The sequence below is a fragment of the Lepus europaeus genome, chromosome 3, assembly GCF_033115175.1.
Source record: "Lepus europaeus isolate LE1 chromosome 3, mLepTim1.pri, whole genome shotgun sequence".
Classification (NCBI taxonomy): Eukaryota; Metazoa; Chordata; class Mammalia; order Lagomorpha; family Leporidae; genus Lepus; species Lepus europaeus.
Genome location: NC_084829.1, coordinates 166,851,048 through 166,861,119, shown reverse-complemented (window position 1 = coordinate 166,861,119; position 10,072 = coordinate 166,851,048).

Sequence of the window (10,072 nt, the reverse complement as noted above, 5' to 3'; positions counted from 1 at the left end):
GAAGCACCTGGCTCCTGGCTTCAGATAGGCACAGCGCCGGCCGCAGCGGCCATTTGGGGGGTGAACCAACAGAAGGAAGATCTTTCTCTCTCTCACTGTCTAACTCTGCCTGTCAAAGATAAATAAATAGGCCAGCGCCGTGGCTTAACAGGTTAATCCTCCGCCTTGCGGCGCCGGCACACCGGGTTCTAGTCCCGGTTAGGGCGCCGGATTCTATCCCGGTTGCCCCTCTTCCAGGCCAGCTCTCTGCTATGGCCCAGGAAGGCAGTGGAGGATGGCCCAAGTCCTTGGGCCCTGCACCCGCATGGGAAACCAGGAGAAGCACCTGGCTCCTGGCTTGGGATCAGTGAGATGCGCCGGCCGCAGCGGCCATTGGAGGGTGAACCAACGGCAAAAAGGAAGACTTTTCTGTCTCTCTCTCTCTCACTATCCACTCTGCCTGTCAAAAAATAAATAAATAAATAAATAAATAAAGATAGATCAGATCTGACGTTGCACTCACTGTGCAGTGGCTGGTTCTCTCAGCCTCCACTTGCAGCTCTGTGGAATGGGCCCACGTTCCAGGAGGATTGCCTGAGACGGGAAGCCCACTGTGCATACCTCAGATCTCGTGGGCGTCTTCTCCGGTGTGATCTCTTATTTCCCTTCCTGCTATGCCCTCTGCTGGAGTAATCTCTAGCGAATGCTCCCTGATGGACTACTTTCTGTAGATTCTTGATAAACAACAAATAAAACTGAAAATTTACAGTTAAAAATGATCGGACGTTTGCAGTTTCGTGCGGCGCAGGCCAATACTTAGGACTTATACCATCCACGGTCCTTACCCATAGCTCTACAATCCCTGCTGGTTTATAAAGGGAGCAGCACGTAGACGCAGGGAGACACGTGGAGCGGCGTGTGGGGTGCGTTTGCCGACTCCCCAGCACCTCAGGGCCGGCAGGCAGACTGCTCTCCCGCGGCCGTCCTGGGAACCCCTCGGAAGCTCACGTTTTGAGGGTGCTGTGGCGAGCGGCTGTAAGGACGTGCTGTTCTCAAGGGGAGGGCCCGTCTGGGCCGCGGGCGGCCGTTGCCTCGTGTGTACTACAGAGGGCCTCTTCCCGTTTGTTTGGAGGGGTTCCCTGGGCTTGGTGGCAAGAGGGGGCCATCGTTTGGTGCCAAAGGTTACTCGGAGTGGGGACCCGCAGCCCGAGAGCAGAGGCATCCTCCTGGTGTTCCCTGTGGTCTCAGGGCGGACAGAGCGGTGGACACGAAGCCAAGTCCTAAGAGCAGCAGAGGTCGTGTGCTCGGGGCAGCCGTCCCGTACCCCACGCCCCGGAACGCGGCCTGCGGCAGTCCTAAGGCAGCGGTAGGGATTTGTGTCGAGGCGTGCGCTTGGTGCGTGATCTTTATTTTCACAAATCCCAGAAGGGAGAGCGATCTGACGGCATCGCCCATGCAATAAGGATCACAGAAAACGGCAGAGAATTTGGCCTAAAAACAGCGCGTGCTGTAAAGTCTGCTGCTCCGCTGTGCCCTCGCCCCCACTGACTCCTCCTGGTCACCGCCGTCCGTGACCAGCCAGGGGTCTGTGTGCTTCTCCTCCGGCGGCGGCGCTCCGGTATGGGATGCGGGCGTCCAGCGTCCCAGGCCACAGCTCAGCCCTCTGTGCCACAGCGCCTGCTCCACCCCTGCCCTCTTACAACACACTGAGCCCTGCCCAGCCGTCCCAGGACCTCTCCCCAGCTCAAGACCTCATTCCCGGGTGTGCTTGATGGTGCTGGGCCTGGGGACACTGGAACGCTGCTCCAAGGCCTCCCCTGCCCTGCCCTCCCCACAGAGTGAGATGGGGCAGGCCCCTCCCCTGCCCTGACCCCCACCCCCCCCCATAGAGTGAGATAAGGGGCAGCCCCCTCCCCTGCCCTGACCCCCGCCCACAGAGTGAGATAAGGGGCAGACCCCTCCCCTGCCCTGACCCTTGCCCAGAGTGAGATAAGGGGCAGCCCCCTCCCCTGCCCTGACCCCTGCCCAGAGTGAGATAAGGGGCAGACCCCTCCCCTGCCCTGACCCCTGCCCAGAGTGAGATAAGGGGCAGACCCCTCCCCTGCCCTGACCCCCGCCCACAGAGTGAGATAAGGGGCAGACCCCTCCCCTGCCCTGACCCCCGCCCACAGAGTGAGATAAGGGGCAGACCCCATGTGCACGATGGAGCACAGTGGCCCCAGTTATCCGCAGGCAGTCAGATTAGGGAGTCTTCATTCTTAAAACCAGTGTCTCCTTTCCCTCTAGTTTATCAAAGAGGAAGTTTTTAAAGCCGTGGAAAGAAAGGGAAACTTGCTTCTCCTAAGGGAAACCCCGGCAGCTCCAACTGACCAGTGTTGTGCAGGCACAGGGTGGGTTCTGGACGCTCAGACTGACCAGTGCTGTGCGGGCACAGGGTGGGTCTGGACGCTCAGACTGACCAGTGCTGTGCGGGCACAGGGTGGGTCTGGACGCTCAGACTGACCGGTGCTGTGCGGGCACAGGGTGGGTCTGGACGCTCAGACTGACCGGTGCTGTGCGGGCACAGGGTGGGTTCTGGACGCTGCATCCCCTCTGCCTCTCACAGCTGCCCCAGATACGACAGTCATGGCCCCGGCCTGCAGGGGCAGGCATGGTGTCCTGAGGCTGCTTGTGCCTCGTCACTGCCTTGCTGCCAGCGCTGGCTGTGACCCTCACGCCGGGACCTGCGGTGGTGGCAGGAATAACCCCCATGCCCTCGACACCGCGCTGTCCCTGGAGTTCTCCACCACCTCCCTGCCTTGCATGGAGCAGGCGTTCAATGCCTGCGCGCTTGCAGCTCCGACCCAGGTTAGAGTAGAAGCAGGCAAAATGCGGGAGTGAATGCGGCCAAGCAAAGCTTAGCGAGAGGCAGAGGCTCTGGGAGCTGTGTCATCGGGCAGTTTCGTCATTGCGAGGACCCCACAGACAGCACGTCCGCCAGTGTCACGCATCACGCGTGATCGGACCCTGTGAGCCCTGGTGCTTATGTGCAACTCCAGAGGACCCAAACGTCTTCACGCGCCACGGGACTGTGCGTCCTGTCGGAGGTGGTCCAGGAAAGCAAACCCGCTGGCCTCCGGCGACCCTGCCTGGCCTGTCCTGCCACGGGCACCTTCTCTGCAGCCGGCTTCCCCCTGCTGGCGTCTCCGCGGCCCTCAGAGCTGAGCAAGGCCGGCAGAGGGCAGCCGGGGCGGAGGGGCAGTGCCATGTGCTTTGTCAGCCTGCATTTAAATTGAAGACTTAATGAGCGACCCTGCACAGTTTTAATTTGGGTTTTTAATTAACAGGGCTGAAATGAGGAGCTGGCACTTCTCATCATGTTCAGCACGTTCCACTTGTTTCTTCCCGGCTCATTAGCGCTGCATTTTGGACATCTGTCCACTCCGTGTATCCAGCCGGCGACTCGGGTCAGCATGTAGGAGCCACACGAGGCCTCTGATGAGTGGGAGGGCCGTGTCTTTGCTCGCTCGCTGCGGGGTGAGGGAGGGGAGACGATGGGCCACGTGGACCCCCCCCTCCGCCCTGCTCAGGTCCCCGGGGGAAGGAGTCGCTGGGAAGTGTGTGCAGTGTTGGGGAAGAGCGTACGTGCCAAGTATGTGTCCAGGCGTGTGCTCCCCTCTGCCAGGGGCTGTCAGGCGTGACATGTGTGCTGCCCTGGACACATGGGGAAATGGCTCGTGAGCCCAGCGGTCTCCTGAGTGACGTTTGCCCTCAAACTTTCCATCTCAGAGTGCATCGTGCTGAGCCACGCCCAGGATCCCCGGGGCCAGGGTGTGTCCACCCCCTCCCCAAAGACAAGCTCCAGCACCCAGCTGATGCTCCGGCGTCTCCAGGGACGGTGTCGAGGGAAGGGAAGGTTTCGGGGCAAGCGTTTGATGCAGTGGTTTAGACTACTTGGAACTCTGCATCCCGTCTCAGAGTGTCTGGGCTCCGGTCCTGGCGCCGCCTCTGACCCCAGCTCCCTGCTAACGCTCACCCTGGGAGGCAGCAGCGATGGCTGAAGTCCTTGGGTCCCTGCTGCCCCCCTGGGAGACAGAGTTGAGTTCTCAGCCTCTCGCGTTACCCTGGCCCGGCTCAGTCCATTGTAGGTATTTAGGGAGTGAACTGGTGGATGGCAGATCTTGGTCTCTCCATCCAGCTCTGTCTCTTTGCTGCTATGCCTTTCAAATAAATGAAAATAAGTATTTTCTTAAATTGCCAACTTCAAAGCCACAAGCCCCTGGAGCTGCACAGGGCGACACCGAGCCTGCACTGGGCTGGTGCTGCGGCTGCTCGTGGCGTCCTCCCCCTGCCTGCGGGTGGTTCTGCCTGGGTCTGTCTCCGTGCACCGTGTTGAGTAGACTGGCCTCTGCGCTGGACTCTCTCCGCTGCGTCTGTTCCAGGCTCTGTAAGGTTTATCTTAGCAAGTCGGCGAGGCTGGTCCAGTCATTGCCTGCCCTCCAAGCAGCTCTCCCAGCCCGAGGATCTGAGCACGGCCTGACTTGGCCATTGCTCTGCGTGTCTCCAGCCACAGGGGGCGCCCTGGCCTGCGCAGGGTTGGGGCTGTGGGTGTGCCCACCCGCAGTGCCGTTCTCACTCCCATGGAGTGGCTCTGAGGACCCTGTGAGTGCACAGCTTGGCCCCTCGCCCCCACCCCCTCCACTCGCTGGAGACCTGGCCCTGCGGACGGTAGAAGCTCAGAGAGCTCGGGTCTTCACAAAGGCCCTTTGTCCCCTGCGCTGTTGGCGCTGCTCGGTGCAGATGGCGGCATCCACCCTGCTGCCCTGCCTCTGGGTGCACGCACTGCACGGAGCGTGGCGCCGACACCCCCGTGTGTCTTGGGGCCGCGCTGTCCTGTTTCCCTGGAGGTCACGTTTCTTCCCGGCTGGTGTGTGTGCCCAACAGCGCCTCCTGTAGGCGTCCTACCCGGAGTCTCAGCTGTAACAGTAACGACTGTGCGCTGCCGGACTTCCTCCCTCCCATCTTGAAAACTCACACCTGGCCCACGGATGGTGAGGAGTCTCCGGTTATGACCCCAGTATCTGCTCCTCCCTCCCCATCCCGGGAGGCCGGTTTCCTTCAGGTCCACCCCCTCTCTGAGCCCAGAGATGTCCGGCCTGGAGGTGCGGGCAGGGCTGGTCACTCACACCCACTGCTGCCCAGGAGCCCAGATGGATCTGATGAGCACGTGGCTGGGCTGCAGGCGCACAGGAGACCTGGACCGGCCACGGAGCCACGGCGGAGCTCCCCCGCGGTTCACAAGTGCCTGTGCTCGCTTGCTGTGGTGTTGTCGGGGTGACGGACGCATCTCGGGATGGAAGGCATCTGGAGGAGCAGCCGTGTAGGGTTCCGTGGGGTGAGCTCCGGCTCTGCAGCTAGGGTGCGTGGGGAAGGCCGCACCCGCGGCCCCCGGGGCAGCCGTGTAGGGTTCCGTGGGGTGAGCTCCGGCTCTGCAGCTAGGGTGCGTGGGGAAGGCCGCACCCGCGGCCCCCGGGGCAGCCGTGTAGGGTTCCGTGGGGTGAGCTCCCGCTCTGCAGCTAGGGTGCGTGGGGAAGGCCGCACCCGCGGCCCCCGGGGCAGCCGTGTAGGGTTCCGTGGGGTGAGCTCCCGCTCTGCAGCTAGGGTGCGTGGGGAAGGCCGCACCCGCGGCCCCCGGGGCAGCCGTGTAGGGTTCCGTGGGGTGAGCTCCCGCTCTGCAGCTAGGGTGCGTGGGGAAGGCCGCACCCGCGGCCCCCGGGGCAGCCGTGTAGGGTTCCGTGGGGTGAGCTCCGGCTCTGCAGCTAGGGTGCGTGGGGAAGGCCGCACCCGCGGCCCCCGGGGCAGCCGTGTAGGGTTCCGTGGGGTGAGCTCCCGCTCTGCAGCTAGGGTGCGTGGGGAAGGCCACACCCGCGGCCCCCGGGGCAGCCGTGTAGGGTTCCGTGGGGTGAGCTCCCGCTCTGCAGCTAGGGTGCGTGGGGAAGGCCACACCCGCGGCCCCCGGGGCAGCCGTGTAGGGTTCCGTGGGGTGAGCTCCGGCTCTGCAGCTAGGGTGCGTGGGGAAGGCCGCACCCGCGGCCCCCGGGGCAGCCGTGTAGGGTTCCGTGGGGTGAGCTCCGGCTCTGCAGCTAGGGTGCGTGGGGAAGGCCGCACCCGCGGCCCCCGGGGCAGCCGTGTAGGGTTCCGTGGGGTGAGCTCCGGCTCTGCAGCTAGGGTGCGTGGGGAAGGCCGCACCCGCGGCCCCCGGGGCAGCCGTGTAGGGTTCCGTGGGGTGAGCTCCGGCTCTGCAGCTAGGGTGCGTGGGGAAGGCCGCACCCGCGGCCCCCGGGGCAGCCGTGTAGGGTTCCGTGGGGTGAGCTCCGGCTCTGCAGCTAGGGTGCGTGGGGAAGGCCGCACCCGCGGCCCCCGGGGCAGCCGTGTAGGGTTCCGTGGGGTGAGCTCCGGCTCTGCAGCTAGGGTGCGTGGGGAAGGCCGCACCCGCGGCCCCCGGGGCAGCCGTGTAGGGTTCCGTGGGGTGAGCTCCCGCTCTGCAGCTAGGGTGCGTGGGGAAGGCCGCACCCGCGGCCCCCGGGGCAGCCGTGTAGGGTTCCGTGGGGTGAGCTCCCGCTCTGCAGCTAGGGTGCGTGGGGAAGGCCGCACCCGCGGCCCCCGGGGCAGCCGTGTAGGGTTCCGTGGGGTGAGCTCCCGCTCTGCAGCTAGGGTGCGTGGGGAAGGCCGCACCCGCGGCCCCCGGGGCAGCCGTGTAGGGTTCCGTGGGGTGAGCTCCCGCTCTGCAGCTAGGGTGCGTGGGGAAGGCCGCACCCGCGGCCCCCGGGGCAGCCGTGTAGGGTTCCGTGGGGTGAGCTCCCGCTCTGCAGCTAGGGTGCGTGGGGAAGGCCGCACCCGCGGCCCCCGGGGCAGCCGTGTAGGGTTCCGTGGGGTGAGCTCCGGCTCTGCAGCTAGGGTGCGTGGGGAAGGCCGCACCCGCGGCCCCCGGGGCAGCCGTGTAGGGTTCCGTGGGGTGAGCTCCGGCTCTGCAGCTAGGGTGCGTGGGGAAGGCCGCACCCGCGGCCCCCGGGGCAGCCGTGTAGGGTTCCGTGGGGTGAGCTCCGGCTCTGCAGCTAGGGTGCGTGGGGAAGGCCGCACCCGCGGCCCCCGGGGCAGCCGTGTAGGGTTCCGTGGGGTGAGCTCCCGCTCTGCAGCTAGGGTGCGTGGGGAAGGCCGCACCCGCGGCCCCCGGGGCAGCCGTGTAGGGTTCCGTGGGGTGAGCTCCCGCTCTGCAGCTAGGGTGCGTGGGGAAGGCCGCACCCGCGGCCCCCGGGGCAGCCGTGTAGGGTTCCGTGGGGTGAGCTCCCGCTCTGCAGCTAGGGTGCGTGGGGAAGGCCGCACCCGCGGCCCCCGGGGCAGCCGTGTAGGGTTCCGTGGGGTGAGCTCCGGCTCTGCAGCTAGGGTGCGTGGGGAAGGCCGCACCCGCGGCCCCCGGAGCAGCCGTGTAGGGTTCCGTGGGGTGAGCTCCGGCTCTGCAGCTAGGGTGCGTGGGGAAGGCCGCACCCGCGGCCCCCGGGGCAGCCGTGTAGGGTTCCGTGGGGTGAGCTCCCGCTCTGCAGCTAGGGTGCGTGGGGAAGGCCGCACCCGCGGCCCCCGGGGCACCGTCGGGAGAGGCAGGTTCAGCTGACGTTGCCGCTGCCCAGGACGAGGCTGGAAGACGCGCGGCCTTCGTCACGAGGTCGTCCTGCTGGTCGACCGTCTCAGTCTCCTGGAGACTCAGAGCCCGAGTGCTGGGAGGAGTGGACTGGGAGGGGAAAGGTGTCACTTCCACGAGAACCCGGAGGGCAGAACATGGGGACCCCGGGCAGGGCAGCGCATGTGCCTGCGTGCGGGCCGTCCGCACAGGTTCTCCCCAAGATGTCTCGTGTCCATCCAGTCTTGGGGACACAGCTGCCAAGGTCCAGGCGACGAAGCTGTGCAGGTTCTCTGACCAGACACACAGACGCCACAAAACAGACAGACGGATGGGGGCTGCTCTGCTGATGGCCCACAGCTCCGTCCTCCAGATTGGACGCGCTTGTCAGGATCCCTGTGGCCCCGTGGTAGACCACACAGGGGCGTGGCCACCTGTGCCTGCTCGGGGCCCTGCCGGCAAGGTCACCATCACGGAGGCTCCCCCACTCCTGGACTGGGACCATCCAGAATGAACCTCTTGTCTCGTAAAGTTAGACGGCCCCAGGCATTTCATTACAGTAGCAACGGGCTGACCAGTGGAGCTGCAGGGTGGTGGTGGTGAGGGTGACATGAAGACCAAGGGTCAGGTGGGCACCTCGTACCGGCCAGCTTCTCCCTACTTTCACTCGAAGGGCAGTGGGAGCTGCTTAGGAGGGCAGGCGGCTTATTTCAGTGCAGAACTGCGGCCCCCTTGGGCTGGGCTGGTGGCAGAGCCTGTGTGCAGGGGGAGGCATGGCGAGCCAGGGAGCACGCAAGCTCTTCTTACACAACCAGCCCTCGTGCAAGAACTGCCGTTCCGTGGCTTGGCCCCGGGGGCCTGAGACCTCCCAGCAGATGCCATCATGAGACCAAGACTCTACCCTAGTCCATCAACCACTGACAGGAGCTTTGGACATAAGACTTTGGGGTTTGCTTATTTTTAAGATCGGTTGGTCTATCTATCTATCTATCTATCTATCTATCTATCTATCTATCTAGAAGAGTAATGGAAGAAAGGGAGAGAGAGAGAGAGAGAGAGAGAGAGAGAGAGACAGAGAGAGAGAGAGATCTTCCTCTACTGGTTCAGTCCACAAATGACTACAACAACCAGGGCCAGACCAGGTGGCAGCCAGGAGCCAAGAACTCTATCTAGGTGCCTCACATGGGCAGTGGGGTCCCAAGCACCTGGGCCATTTTCCACTGTCTTCCCAGGCACATTAGCTGGGAGCTGGAACAGAAGTGGAGCAGCTGGGACTTGACCCGGGGCCCCAGTGTGGGATGCCGGTGTCACGGTGGCAGCTTGGCCCCCTGCTCCACAGCTCCAGCCCCGACGTTGGGGTTTCAGCAGCTGCACGAGTTTGGAGGCCAGATGCTGTCACAGCACAACACCCCTGAAGTAGGCAGGAGAGCCGTGGGCACGTCCGTGCCTCCCGTGCGATGCCACCCTTCAAGTGGACTCAGAAAAGCCCTGAAGGAGGAGCGGATGCAAGTCAGCCGAGCCCACGTGGCACACCAGCCTCCTTAACCGGCACAGTCACCACTAGCATCCAGTGGGAACACAGTATCTAAGACCACGGGGTGAGGGCTCTGGCCTGAGCAAGCCTGGTGACAGGTGCACAGCTGACCAGGGTCAAATATGGCACCACTCAAAGATGTATTTATTTATTTATTTGAAAGGCAGAGAGATGGAGAGTAAGAGAGAGACTCAGTCGATCTCCTGGCTGCTGGTTCATTCCCAGATGGCTGAATGGCAAAGCCAGGAGCTCCATCCGGGTTTCTCACATGGGCTGAGGGGCTCGAGTGCTTGAGCCATCACTGGCTGCCTTCCCAGGCACGTTAGCTGGAAGCCAGATTGGCAGTGGAGCAGCCGGGCTCAGCCGTGCCTTGGTATGGGATGCTGGCGGCCTTAGCGGCGGTGCAGCCCGCTGCACCCTGTCACCAGTCCTGACTGCAGGTCTCTGGCTTTCTCACTGGTCACAGCTGTGTCTCAGGTTTGCTCACATAAGGCCATGCATTGAGATGATCGCATCATTTCGTAAAAAATACCAAAAACTGCATCGCTTCCTACACAATACGGATATGTCTCTGTGCTTGCCGACTTGCCCAAACAGTAGCAGATGGTCATCTGGAAGGTGAGGTTAGAGCGCTCAAATGTGCGTACGAAGAAGTCATTGCGACCAACAGGGCAGTGCCGATCTCCAGCCCAGATCCAGTTCTGGTCTGAACTGCAGGCTGCAGCAGCTGAGCGACTGAGCAGCGCCCTGGCGTTCTCTGGTGGGCTGCGTCTGCTTCCGCAGCTGCAGGGTGATGGGTGGGGAGTGGGTGTGTGATGCGCATGTCCTGGCATGCAGGGGACCTGTGCACGGGGGTGCGCGTGTGACGCACGTGTCCCCGCACACAGAGGACCTGTGCACGGGAG